Source organism: Bos grunniens, chromosome 21 (genome assembly GCF_055505025.1).
Source record: "Bos grunniens cultivar Pamir isolate PY7600 chromosome 21, Bosgru_T2T1.0, whole genome shotgun sequence".
NCBI classification, from domain to species: Eukaryota; Metazoa; Chordata; class Mammalia; order Artiodactyla; family Bovidae; genus Bos; species Bos grunniens.
The window spans coordinates 28239502-28253925 of record NC_141185.1 but is presented as its reverse complement, the minus strand read 5'-3'; positions in this window follow the sequence as shown (position 1 = coordinate 28253925).

Genomic DNA, 14424 nt, shown 5'->3' with positions numbered 1-14424 from the left:
TAACTTACAGATTCCCTCTCTTTTCCTTAAAATCTATATAGAGGAGTCCAGGCCACTGGACCTTTAGCATTTCCCCGAATCTGGATTGTGCTGATTGTAGTCTCTTGGTGCAGTACAGCATGTTCCCCTGGCCTCTGTATTTCCTGAAAATTGGCAACTAGGTCCAGACACTGGATCAGACTCACTTTGGCAAAATTGTGGGTGGTATTTGGCAAGATCATAGGAGATACGTGTTATCTGATTGTCTCTCTTTTAGTGATAGGAACAACTTTGATGCTTTAATGTGTACATCTTTTAACTCATTAGAGTTGCACAGTGATGCTATCTTAATTCTATCCTTTCTTTCTATTAATTAGAATACATTTATAGAGAGATTCTTCATTACTATTGATTAATCAATGGTATAGTTTACATAGGGAAAGAAGGATAAATGCTTGATTCTTGCCTTTTATTTACTAATTCTCACGAATTAGTACCCTGTCATACCTCAAAGGTGACCAGTTCCTTTTTTAAAAGGTTATGTAAACATATTTATAGGTTTAAAAACGCTGCATGTATTATCATTATTGAAACGCAAATTATCACACCCGTATAAAATCACCACATCGCACCTGAAACCTTCCACTATTCTAACGAGCCCCAGGTTCTTTTCAAGAGAAATTAAATTTTAAAGCCATTTCTAGTGCTGCTGGATCAGTCTGTTTCTAGGCCTTTTCAGTGGACACAGCTAGGAAAGATATGTATCTGTAGATACATGTATCAGATCAGATCAGAGTTCAGATCAGTCTCTCAGTCGTGTCTGACTCTTTGCGACCCCATGAATCGCAGCACGCCAGGCCTCCCTGTCCATCACCAACTCCCGGAGTTCACTCAGACTCACGTCCATCGAGTCAGTGATGCCATCCAGCCATCTCATCCTCTGTCGTCCCCATCTCCTCTTGCCCCCAATCCCTCCCAGCATCAGAGTCTTTTCTAATGAGTCAACTCTTCGCGTGAGGTGGCCAAAGTACTGGAGTTTCAGCTTTAGCATCATTGCTTCCAAAGAAATTCCAGGGCTGATCTCCTTCAGAATGGACTGGTTGGATCTCCTTGCAGCCCAAGGGACTCTCAAGACTCTTCTCCAACCCCACAGTTCAAAAGCATCAATTCTTCAGAGCTCAGCCTTCTTCACAGTCCAACTCTCACATCCATACATGACCACTGGAAAAACCAAAGCCTTGACTAGATGAACCTTTGTTGGCAAAGTAATGTCTCTGCTTTTGAATATGCTATCTAGGTTGGTCATAACTTTCCTTCCAGGGAGTAAGCGTCTTTTAATTTCATGGCTGCAGTCACCATCTGTAGTGATTTTGGAGCCCAGAAAAATAAAGTCTGACACTGTTTCCACTGTTTCCCCATCTATTTGCCATGAAGTGATGGGACCAGATGCCATGATCTTTGTTTTCTGAATGTTGAGCTTTAAGCCAACTTTTTCACTCTCCATTTTCACTTTCATCAACAGGCTTTTTAGTTCCTCTTCACTTTCTGCCATAAGGGTGGTGTCATCTGCATATCTGAGGTTATTGAGATTTCTCCCGGCAATCTTGATTCCACCTTGTGTTTCTTCCAGTCCAGCATTTCTCATGATGTACTCTGCATATAAGTTAAATAAACAGGGTGACAATATACAGCCTTGACATACTCCTTTTCCTATTTGGAACCAGTCTGTTGTTCCATGTCCAGTTCTAACTGTTGCTTCCTGACCTGCATACAAATTTCTCAAGAGGCAGATCAGGTGGTCTGGTATTCCCATCTCTTTCAGAATTTTCCACAGTTTATTGTGATCCACACAGTCAAAGGCTTTGGCATAGTCAATAAAGCAGAAATAGATGTTTTTCTGGAACTCTCTTGCTTTTTCCATGATCCAGCAGATGTTGGCAATTTGATCTCTGGTTCCTCTGCCTTTTCTAAAACCAGCTTAAACATCAGGAAGTTCATGGTTCATGTATTGCTGAAGCCTGGCTTGGAGAATTTTGAGCATTACTTTACTAGCATGTGGGATGAGTGCAACTGGGTGGTAGTTTGAGCATTGTTTGGCATTGCCTTTCTTTGGGATTGGAATGAAAACTGACCTTTTCCAGTCCTGTAACCACTGCTGAGTTTTCCAAATTTGCTGGCATATTGAGTGCAGCACTTTCACAGCATCATCTTTCAGGATTTGAAAGAGCTCCACTGGAATTCCATCACCTGCACTAGCTTTGTTCGTAGTGATGCTTTCTAAGGCCCACTTGACTTCACATTCCAGGATGTCTGGCTCTAGGTCAGTGATCACACCATGATGATTATCTGGGTCATGAAGATCTTTTTTGTACAGTTCTTCTGTGTATTCTTGCCATCTCTTCTTAATATCTTCTGCTTCTGTTAGGTCCATACCATTTCTGTCCTTTATCGAGCCCATCTTTGCATGAAATGTTCCTCTGGTATCTCTGATTTTCTTGAAGAGATCTCTAGTCTTTCCCATTCTGTTGTTTCCCTCTATTTCTTTGCATTGATCGCTGAAGAAGGCTTTCTTATCTCTTCTTGCTATTCTTTGGAACTCTGCATTCAGATGCTTATATCTTTCCTTTTCTCCTTTGCTTTTCGCTTCTCTTCTTTTCACAGCTACTTGTAAGGCCTCCCCAGACAGCCATTTTGCTTTTCTGCATTTCTTTTCTATGGGGATGGTCTTGATCCCTGTCTCCTGTACAATGTCACGAACCTCATTCCATAGTTCATCAGGCACTCTATCTATCAGATCTAGGCCCTTAAATCTATTTCTCACTTCCACTGTATAATCATAAGGGATTTGATTTAGGTCATACCTGAATGGTCTGGTGGTTTTCCCTACTTTCTTCAATTTAAGTCTGAATTTGGCAATAAGGAGTTCATGGTCTGAGCCACAGTCAGTTCCTGGTCTTGTTTTTGCTGACTGTATAGAGCTCCTCCATCTTTGGCTGCAAAGAATATAATCAATCTGATTTCGGTGTTGACCATCTGGTGATGTCCATGTATAGAGTCTTCTCTTGTGTTGTTGGAAGAGGGTGTTTGTTATGAGCAGTGCATTTTCTTGGCAAAACTCTATTAGTCTTTGCCCTGCTTCATTCCGTATTCCAAGGTCAAATTTGACTTCCTACTTTTGCATTCCAGTCCCCTATAATGAAAAGGACATCTTTTTGGGGGTGTTAGTTCTAAAAGGTCTTGTAGGTCTTCATAGAACCATTCAGCTTCAGCTTCTTCAGCGTAACTGGTTGGGGCATAGACTTGGATTACTATGATATTGAATGGTTTGCCTTGGAAATGAACAGAGATCATTCTGTCGTTTTTGAGATTGCATCCAAGTACTGCATTTTGGACTCTTTTGTTGACCATGATGGCCACTCCTTGTCTTCTGAGGGATTCCTGTCCGCAGTAGTAGATATAATGGTCATCTGAGTTAAATTCACCCATTCCAGTCCATTTCAGTTCGCCGATCCCTAGAATGTCGACATTCACTCTTGCCATCTCTTGTTTGACCACTTCCAATTTGCCTTGATTCATGGACCTGACATTCCAGGTTCCTATGCAATATTGCTCTTTACAGCATCGAACCTTGCTTCTATCACCAGTCACATCCACAGCTGGGTATTCTTTTTACTTTGGCTCCATCCCTTCATTCTTTCTGGAGTTATTTCTCCACTGATCTCCAGTAGCATATTGGGCACCTACTGACCTGGGGAGTTTCTCTTTCAATATCCTATCATTTTGCCTTTTCATACTGTTCATGGGGCTCACATCTGGTCTTTCCCCTATTTTTTTTTACTAGTTGCACTTTTTCCACAGTGTGTCTTAGCCCTCCCATAGTCTCCGTTCCACATGTAAAATATACCATATGTAATGTCCACCATTGGTCCTTATGTCAATGTCACCCTAGCCATCTCAGTTGTCTGAAGCCCATTCTCAGGAAAGGGTCTTAGGAATAGTATTGCCTAAGTCCTTGCATGTTGCAGAGTTTGTCTGTGCCCTTTATACTTGAAAATAACTTCTGCTGGGTATTACATCCTTGATTCATACTTTCTTTCTTCAACTATCTTAAATATGTTACCCCATTTCCTTCTGACAAAAAGCATTGCTCTGGGGAAAACCAAGTTGCAGTTTCATTTTCTTTCTCTTATAATTCATCTGTTCTTTTTTCTGGGTCCCTTCCTGTCTCTTCCTTCCCTTTCCAGATATAGCCTCATATTGGTCATTTGGGGTTGATATTCTCAGGTACATACTGTGCTTTTTTTCAATATGTATTTCAAATATATGTGTATATGTGTATCAGTTCAGTTCAGTTCAGTTCAGTCGCTCAGTCGTGTCCAACTCTTTGGGACCCCGTGAATCACAGCATGCCAGGCCTCCCTTTCCATCACCAGCTCCCAGAGTTCACTCAAACTTACATCCATCGAGTCGGTGATGTCATCCAGCCATCTCATCCTCTGTCGTCCCCTTCTCCTCCTGCCTCCAATCCCTCCCAGCATCAGGGTCTTTTCCAGTGAGTCAACTCTTCACATGAGGTGGCCAAAGTACTGGAGTTTCAGCTTTAGCATCATTCCTTCCAAAGAACACCCAGGGCTGATCTCCTTTAGAATGGACTGGTTGGATCTCCTTGCAGTCCAAGGGACTCTCAAGAGTCTTCTCCAACACCACAGTTCTATATTTAAATTTTTATTTAATTTGTCTGTGCTCTGCAGCATGTGGGACTTTAGTTCCTTAAGTAGGAATCAAACCTGCACCTCCTGCATTGAAGCATGGAGTCTTCACACTGGACCTCCAGGGAAGTCACTATATTTTTCACTGTAGAAGATTTTTTCTTGAGTTACAGTTTTAGTATTTGTTCTTTGACTTTGACTTTTCTGCAGGGACTCTTCCCTATACATTCAGGCTCCCTTGTTTATCTTTAATATTCCTCATTTTCTCTTGATCTCTTTTTAATTCTTTTCTTCATTTGTTTTTGGTTTTTAAAATGTTTCTCTTTTTTATATTTTCTTTCTCTTGGGACATTATTGTGTATATTTATTCTATATTCCTTCTAGTTTACTTTTCATTTCTGAAATGTTTTTCTTTTATTTCTAATTTGTATTAGTTCTGTCACCTCATTTCTGAGCTCTTCTAATTTTGATTGTTTTTTTCAAGTCTTCTATTATTTCCTTAATGCCTTTGAACTCATTTTAAAGTAATTAGGTTACAATTTTGTACTGTATCGTGTATTTCTGGCTTGCTTTCCTTGCCTATGGGATGCTTCTGAGTTCCCTATTTTCCTTTTTCTTATCATTATCTGTATGGTATGTACCTTGATACTTTCCTATCACTCATTCTTAGTGAAATTAGTTTTTCTCAACTTTAGAATGAGGCGGGGGTTAAACAAAGTGTTTCTTCCTCACAAAGCACCTCTCTTGTTGATTTTGTGCCCATGTTCAAACATACAGTAGCCTGCTCGCTCAGCTTTCTTGGCTCCGTTTCCCGCCTGTCCTTTGGCCTGAGCTTTCTCTTTCCTTCCTCTCTGTTGTCCCTGTTCTGCTCATCTCTGACTGCACTCCCAGCAGCTCCTCCCTGGTGCGGGCCCCGTTCTAGGAGGGAGCCCCGATCCCACAGGGGCCCCTATGTCCTGCTCACCTCAGGCCCCTTGCACTCACTTTGTATTGGTGAGGGTAAAACCTCCTGATTTTAGCTTCTGTCCTCAAATTGGCCTTCCCTATTTTCCAGTGAAAGCAGTAGGCTGTGCTGTGGTTTTCCTGTTCTTGGGTCTGTAAGTCAGAGCCCCGCGGCTTCCCTCTTCTTCCTCCTGCACAGATGGGCTACCATGCAGGCCTTGTGAGTGTTGGTTTGTCTCCACCCATTTATATTTTGGGGTGCATGGGGATACCTCGTTGTCCAGTTTTGTTTTAAATGTTGTCCATAGCTTTCTGCTTCTGCAGTTTTCCAGAATCCTGCCTACAAAGGAGCTCTTGATCGATGTTTGCCCAGTTTCCTTCTCCTTGGGAGCAGGGAGAAGCATTTTAACCTCCCTGCTGAAGACATTTAAAAGTGCTTCTGATGGAGGACTCTCTCTTCTCCTCAGCCTGCTTAAGCCTTTTTTCCTCTCCGTGGGCGCATTTGAGCAGGATGGAAGGAAAAACAGGTATGCATTAGAGCCTCACAGTGTGGCAGAAGCCTTGGAACGTTTTCCTGTCTTGCTCTCCATGGGATCAAACTGAAAGGTGACTGAGCAAGCAGAATGTTTCAGAGATCAAAGTTGATTCTGTTCCAGATGAAGCTTGAGTGACTCATTCTTAATAGGCGAGACTCACTTAAAATACAGTTTTTCTAGGGCTGATACTATGCTTCCAGGCAGCACCAGGCACCACTAGGGGAAACCAACACTGTGACCAGAGAAGCATTTTTAACGCTTGTATTCACATGGTGAAAATTGGAGAGGTCTACAATTTTAACCCTATTCTAAAGGCCAGTTTCCTGAGTATAAAATCTCAGCAACCCACCCAAGGTGGCTTTCCTCACTCTTGCTTCTGGAAGAAGGCAGTGACATGGCTATGTCAGCTCTCCTTCCTCCCTGCCTGGCAGGTCGTGTGCCCTCCCTGGGTCAGTGAAGGACCGTCTACTCGCCAGGCTCTGCAGTTTCTCTGTGCAGGTGCTGGACATCCTTGGAAATCCAAGTGCTGTCCTGCTTGGGGCCGTTGCTGACAGCTGGGGCTCCTTGTGAGTTTCAGACCAGGCTGAGGCCCCCTGTGACTGGCATTTCTTTTATTAGCCAGGAGCCTACAAACAATCAGACCTTCTACCACAAGCCAGCATTTGGTGTTTGGCTGGAAAGTGTCTCTTGGTGACCTTTATTTGCATTGGCCTACAGATAATAAGTTTCCTTAGTGAGCAGGAGGTGGGAGGAGGTAAAGGGCATATGTGAAGCCTAAGTATTAGCTGTGAAGACTTAAGTATAGGATGTGCGGCCCGCGCTGGCAACCTCAGTTCCGCTGCCCTTTAGGAAGGGAACGGTGACTGTATCATTAGCCACCCTGGCCAAGCACCACCCCGGGGGTCCTTACAAGTTGAAAGAATTTAGCGATTGTACAGCCAGTGTCCTTCAACGGTCCCTAAAGCAGGAGACCACACCTGGTAACCATGAAAGAGATGAAGCTTTGCCATATTGTAGGCAGCCAGTTGGCAGCCCGCAGATGAGTTTTGTTTGGACTTCAGAAAATTTTTAAAAAATTTTAAATTTCCTGTCATCATTGAAATATCAAGAGACTCATGTTTCTTTTTTTTTTTTTTTTTTTTAATGTCAATCTCTGGCTTCTCTTAGAGAAACCACAGATGTGGCAACAATCATCTGGCATTGAGTGGCAGCTGCCTCCTAACCTAGGGGCCTGTGAGTGTCCTGTTGCCATAGTCCCCCCTCGCCTGCCATCATTTTTGCTCCTTCTTATGGATTATTCTCATCAGCATACAAACCTAATGTTATCTCTCTGTTAAAAGCAGTCAACCTTTTCTTGACCCCACTTCCCCTGCCAGTGCTCCTTCACATTTCTCTTCCCCTCTTTGCAGCAAAAACTCCTCAAAATGTATTCACGCTCACACTGTCCATCTGCCTGCTCCCATCCTTTCTGCCATGCTCCATGGTCAAGCCCTGGTCTCCCTGTCTCCACCACAACACAGCAGAGTCACCAAGGACGCTGTGTCGCAGGTTTCCTCCAAGTCAGCCCAAGAGCTGCCTGTGATGCTGGCCCTCGGTGCTTCTCACGCTCCATTGCTCAGTCTTTGCTCAGCTGCCCTCCAGGTTCTACAGCTCTTAAGCTTTCCTTTCTCTCAGGTCTCTTTGCTAGGAAAGACTTAGGTCTCTGCCGTTGATACTCATCTCTGTCCATACTCACCTCATTATTGCCTTCAGTCTCATGGCTTTAAAAAGCATCTATGTGCTGGGTCCTCAGTGTGTGTATCCAGCTCAGGCCTGAACAGCAGTCATAAGTGCTCTGCCTCCCTGACTTCTCCTCTTGATGTCTCACATTGGCACATCCACACTAAGCTCTGGTCTTTCTTCCTTTGCTAGCCATCTTCCATGTACCTTGCCACATTCACTCTTCACCTTCCCCCACACTCCTGCTCTCTGCCCTGCAAGAGTGACTTGGCATGGCTACTCCATTCTAGTTGGTTCTACCAAGGTAAGCACATCAGGAGATCAAGGGAAAGAGTTGAGTGATGTCAAGGTGTTTATTCCTCAGGGTCCTTCCCTGTAGAGTCACCTAAGGCTGGCTACATCCCTCTATCACAAGCAAGTCAGCACACTAATTCCAAGAGATACATGCACTGCGTATCATTGCATCATTATTTACAACATCCAAGATACAGAAGCAACCAAGATGCCCATAGACAGATGAATGGATAAAAAAGGGTTATACATAAAATGGAATGCTACTCAGCCATAAAAAAATAATGAAATCTTGCTATTTGTGACAAGATGAATGGTCCTGGAGGTTATTATGCTTAGTGTAATAAGTCAGACAGAGAAAGATGTGTTCACTGTATGTGTAATCTAAAAAACAAAACAAATGAAAAAAATATAACAAAACACAAACAGACTCACAGGTGAGTAGCAGTTAGCAGAGGAGAGAGGGTTGGAGGGAGGACAAAACAGGTGAAGGGATTAACAAACTACCAGTTACAAAATCATTGTCACAGAGCTGTAATGTACAGCACAGGAAATACAGTCAGTATTTTATAATAACTTGGTATGGTGTGGAATCTACAAAAATACTGAATCAATGTTTATATTCCTGCAACTAATATAATATCCTATTATAATGTTGTACATTAACTATTTTGTTGTTTACTCTCTAAGTTGCACCTGACTCTTTTGTGACTTTTTGGACTGTAGCCTGCCAAGTTCCTCTGTCCATGGGATTTCCCAGGCAAGAATACTGAAGTGGGTTGCCATTTCCTTCCCCAGAGGATCTTTCCAACCCAGGGATCAAGCCCTCATCTCCTGCTTGGCAAGCGGATTCTTTACTGCTGAGCCACCAGGGAAGCCCAAGTTAACTATAATTCAATTTTTTAAAAGTAAGTCAGCACAGATATTTCTGCGTGATTCTGTGCTTTTTGTGTCCGGTAACTAACCCCTTCAGGCCTAGGGCCGGTCACTGCCCTGCTGCTTACTAGACTTAGAGTGCCACCCTGACACCTGTTTTCCCTACACCTTGCCCACACCTTTGTAAATAGTCCCTCCCTTAAGCCATCTATGAATTACCCTAATTTGAGTATGTCATGTTTCCTGCTGGGATCTTGATTGTACCTCCTATTGTTGCCCTTTTTGTTTGAAGAGGATGTTATTGAGAGTGACCATCCTTTGTGTGAAGACAGAAAGGCAGATCTGTGTCCATTGTTTTAATGTTACACTTTGTCATAGCCTGAGGGAAAAAGCAGAGCGACACTGTCATTCTAATAAATATCTGTAGCTAGACCTTCAGGATGATAGGTAACAATTCAGAAGTAAATGCAAATAAGGTAAAGGAGCATTTACCTCAGATGATGACTGCTGCATGCTCCAAGCCAGTTGCAGACTTACGTGGTCCCCTCCAGCTGTGGGAATAGATAACTGTGATTCATGGAAGCCTTCCAGGGAGGCTGCAACCTGCATTCCTACACATATCCAAACATTTTGCCAAGATACCATGTAGTGTAGAAATATTGCATCTCCTTGACCTGAAGAATGGGCATTGATTTAGCTGCTGGAGACAGAGGTAGCTAGAATCATTATTAATTTATCTACAGGCACTGACCAAAGCCATTCAATAAACAAGAGTCCCATGCAAGGATTATGTTTCATTGGTAGTACCATTGTTTACTCTTCTTGTCAGTGCCATCTGTATACTCAGCTAAAACCCAGTTAAGCAAGATCCTAGCTTGTTAACACTTCATGTTCTTTTTGCATCTGTTTATGTATAAAAGGAAGAACTTCAGTAGCTCATCTTCTGGTAATGCTTGGGACAACAGGAGAAGAGGAGACTTTCTCTGATGTGGAATTCTGAGGTGGGGCGCGGTCTTGTCACTAATCTCACGTCCACCGTCTGTCCCTTTCCTCCTCACAGAACTCCTCTTGCTTCTAACTCACAGTGTAGATATCACCCTGTGGGCTTCCCTGGTGGCTCAGATGGTAAAGCGTCTGCCTGCAATGCGGGAGACCCGGGTTCAGTCCCTGGGTCGGAAAGATCTCCTGGAGAAGGCAATGGCACCCCACTCCAGTATTCTTGCCTGGAAAATCCCATGGATGGAGGAGCCTGGTAGGCTACAGTCCATGGGGTTGCAAAGAGTCGGACATGACTGAGCGACTTCCCTTTCACTTTTCACTTTCATGCATTGGAGAAGGAAATGGCAACCCACTCCAGTATTGTTGCCTGGAGAATCCCAGGGACTGAGGAGCCTGGTAGCTACAGTCTGTGGGGTCACAAAGAATTGAACACGACTGAGCGAACTCACTTTCACTTTGTGTTTTCTTTCTGCAAATAAAACAATTTAATAAATATATTAACATGCGATATTCAGAGAAAAGATCTGTGAACTTTTCCAAGCACGTTTTTGTTTTTAAAACTACAGGAAAAAGATAATAAATAGCAAAGGTAAAACATAGTTCAAGATGAAATAAGTATCAGTTATTGTATCATTTATTGGAACAAAAACTATTTTTAAGGGCCTGGGTAAAGGAAAGTGAGAGCAGAAAGGGCAAATAATCAGAAAGGCAAAGATATACATACAAAAGGTTGATTCTCCAATTATTTATTCTGGTGGAAACAAAAATGTGTTACAGTAAAGAATGTTTGAAGTGTGATATATCCATAATAGTTAAATAAGTTGTTACATGCCAATAAGCACCCATCAAATATCATCTTTTCGAAGTATATTTGAATACTAGGAAGCTATTTAAGATGAAATGTTAGGTGAAAAAAGAAACTGTATGTTTAGTATTGTTCCTGATTTGATTATATGTGTGTGTGTATTTTATATATGTATATATGGGCTTCCCTGGTGGCTCAGTGGTAAAGAGTCTGCCTGCCAATTCAGGCAGTATTCTTGCCTGGGAAATCCCATGGTCAGAGGAGCCTGGTGGGCTATAGTCCATGGGGTCGCAAAAGAGTCAGACACAACTTCGCAACTAAACAACAAAAAAACCCAATATGTGTGTGTGTGTGTGTAAATATATATATATTTACACACACACACACACAACACACATTCCTATATTAATAGAAGGATTAGGGCATATGCCAAAATGCTTGCAATGGTTATCTCAGATGATAGGATTATAGATTATCAGTATTTAGTTCTTTATAAGTTCTATATTTTATAGATTTTTTGCAATAAACATATAAACATGTTCATCATATAATTAGAAGTGGGAAAGTTACTCTTTAAAGGAGAGGATGTTGATTTCTAGAAAGGAATGGTGGAATTTCAGACAGCAAGGAATGGGCATTTTAGTGTGTGTGAGAGACTTCTGTTACATCACACTTAACAGACAACAGTAATTAACAACAAATTTCACAGAATAATAATGATGAACTTTTATTGTGTATTTACCATTTTCCAAGCACTCTGCATTAGCATACTTTATATTCATTGCTTCTCTTTTATCCTCTTAACAGCACTATGAAGGTAGGTACTAGAATTATCCTAAAGAGATACGTGAGGCTTAGCAAGGTTAAGTATATTGGTTAGAGTAAATCAAACTGCTATAACATCAACCTGAAACCTCATTGGATTAACAAAAAGGAAATGGATCCTTTAATCATGTAAAGGCTATTTCTGGATCATGTAAAATCTCACTGTCAGCATCAGTTGAGGGTGGGCTGGTTTCCACTCCATCTGTGGCTCCCAAGCCTGCCCTGGAAATTCATATCAGGCCAGCAGCCAGGATGACTGAGGTCAGGAAGGACTCTGCAGTTTCTGTGGGCCAGAATCTCCACCTACGTTTCAGTGGCCAGAACTCAATCATGTGGTCACCCCGTCCTGCAGGGGAGGCTAGGAAATTGAGTCTGCCTATATTCCCAGGAGGAAGGGGAGAGTGTTGTGGAGAATGGCCCACTAATTTCTGCCATGTTATGTGTATGACTGGAGATCTCATGCCAAGTAAGTGCCAGAGCAGGATTTGAATACAGTCAGTCCTATTCCAAAGCTGACATCTGAACCACAGAGCCAGACATTCACACTGCAGAGGACTTGAATTTTAAAAGCAGACTCCCCATAGGCATTGGCTTCATAGAGCAGTAGAATGAGATATTCAACTTTATTTTTTTACTTACTTTAGGAGATCTTATTCTGTTTTTTAAAAGTTAGACTCAAAATGAAAAGAGAGGTTGAGGTATAGCCAGTGCTAAATACCCAAGAATGGGACAAACATTCAAAAATTGTAGATACAATGACCTGAGATATTTGAAAATACTTTCAGTGGCACTAAGGTAGATTTTAAATAAGTGTAATGCAAGGAGAACAGATTGTTATAAACTGATGACAAAGGAAATGAAAATTTGCTTAATGCATATTCTATCAAGAACAGTCTTTATGTAAGAAAGAGCAGGACAAACATAATTAAGAGGGAATTGGGACTGATATGCAAAACAGCAATGACCATGCAGTTTGTTCTATAAAATAAGTTCCAAGACATCTGTTTCATGGAGATGAACAAGGTGCAAACATTTGCCTTCCATTACTCCCAAGACCAACCAAAATGAAAGCATAGAACTACCAAAAGAATAAACCCACAGCAGAGAAGGGAATAGAACTTTGGTTCACAACAGAATGAGAAACCTGAACACATTTCTGGAAGGTTGAGAGTGAGCTGACGGGTGAGAGGTAGGGAAAGATAACAGACAGCCTAGCACCAGTTGCAGGGGCCAAGGAAGCTGGTTGGCCTAGCAGAGGAGGCCTTGCATTGAGAGTCAACATGGGCTTTGGAAGCAGCAGTGAGCAGCTAGGGGTTGGGGAAGAGGAGGTGGTCTATCAATTGAAGGCTTATTTTTTGAAGAATCTAGTCATGTAAAGTTAAAAATATACCTGACACAAAGGTAGAATGTGGAAGGGAATAGGGAATTCAAGACAAGATATAAAGTTTTACATAAAAAGAAACAAAAGTGTGAATATTATTTAATGTTACAGTGATTATTGTTAAACTGAAAAAAATTTGAAACATTGAAAAGAGAGGCGAATAATGGGATAGTATAAAAATCCTTATCTTTGTATCATAGTCAGTAAAATTGTTTTAGTTGAGAAATTAAGAAATAGAAATAATTCTTAATTTTATCCAACATATTAGCCAGAAGAAATAAGTAACTTCCAAAAGAAAAAATATTAAGAAACTTTGCTCTTTGGATAGTGCCACTGGAAGGTAGAGAAGGGGATAGTAAGTTTTGAGGTCTTCTGCATTATTTGACTTATTCACATATTATCTTCATGGAAAGTAAAAATCAGTTCAACTTTCTAAATTCCCTTGCTTTCTCATACATAATACTTCCCCAGAGAGCCTATTAGAATGTGGATTTCTGCTCTGTTTCCAGATATTCTCATTTAACAGAGAGGTTCTGATACAGGAAGTCCACGAGTCGTAGATTAGGAGCTGTGGCTCTAGGCTGTAAGAAATTATGTCCAGTGTTTGTGCCAACATCACAGGTATGAGAGCTGAGCCAGCATTCTCTGCTCTCCCTTTCCCCACACATCTTATGAAATGTGGTGTTTACACCTAGCTGCTCACTTCCTGGAGATGAAAGTGTTTTCAGGGAGCGGTCTGCTAATCTGTGCCCACAGATGAGGCTGAGAAGATGGCACCACTTCCATGACTTCCCTTTGACCCGTGCCAGTGCTAAGTCCAAAAACACTTGCCTGTGCCCCCCAGAGAGTCATGCCACTGCACATGACCACAGAGACACGTTAGTCATTTACAATGAGAAGGTGACTGCCACTCAGGCTAGATATCAAGACACTTCTCTTACGGAAAAACCATCTACAGAACTAGAGTAAATCTTGAAAGTGGCTTGGTAGATGTAGAATCAGAGTTTATGGGATAAGTAGAATGTTTAATAGAATACAACTCTCATGGCTCATCCTCTTTCTCCACAGCATGGCCCGCCTAGTAGACTGGTACTTACCAACCCTAGCTGTACATTACATTCATGGCAGGAGCTTCCCAGAAGCACCAGCACAGGCTCCACCATAGATCAGTGAGTCAGAATCTCTGAAGGTGGGGCCTAGGCACTGATGCTTTTGTGAAGCTCCGCAGCAGGCCGTAACTACTGCCAAGAGTTGAGAATCACAAGGCGCTAGGGTCACAGAGCATTCCTGCCAAGTTGCCTTAGAACTCCCTTCCCCCAGTCCACAGGGGAGACATTAATGTGTCCCAGGGAAACGCTTAGA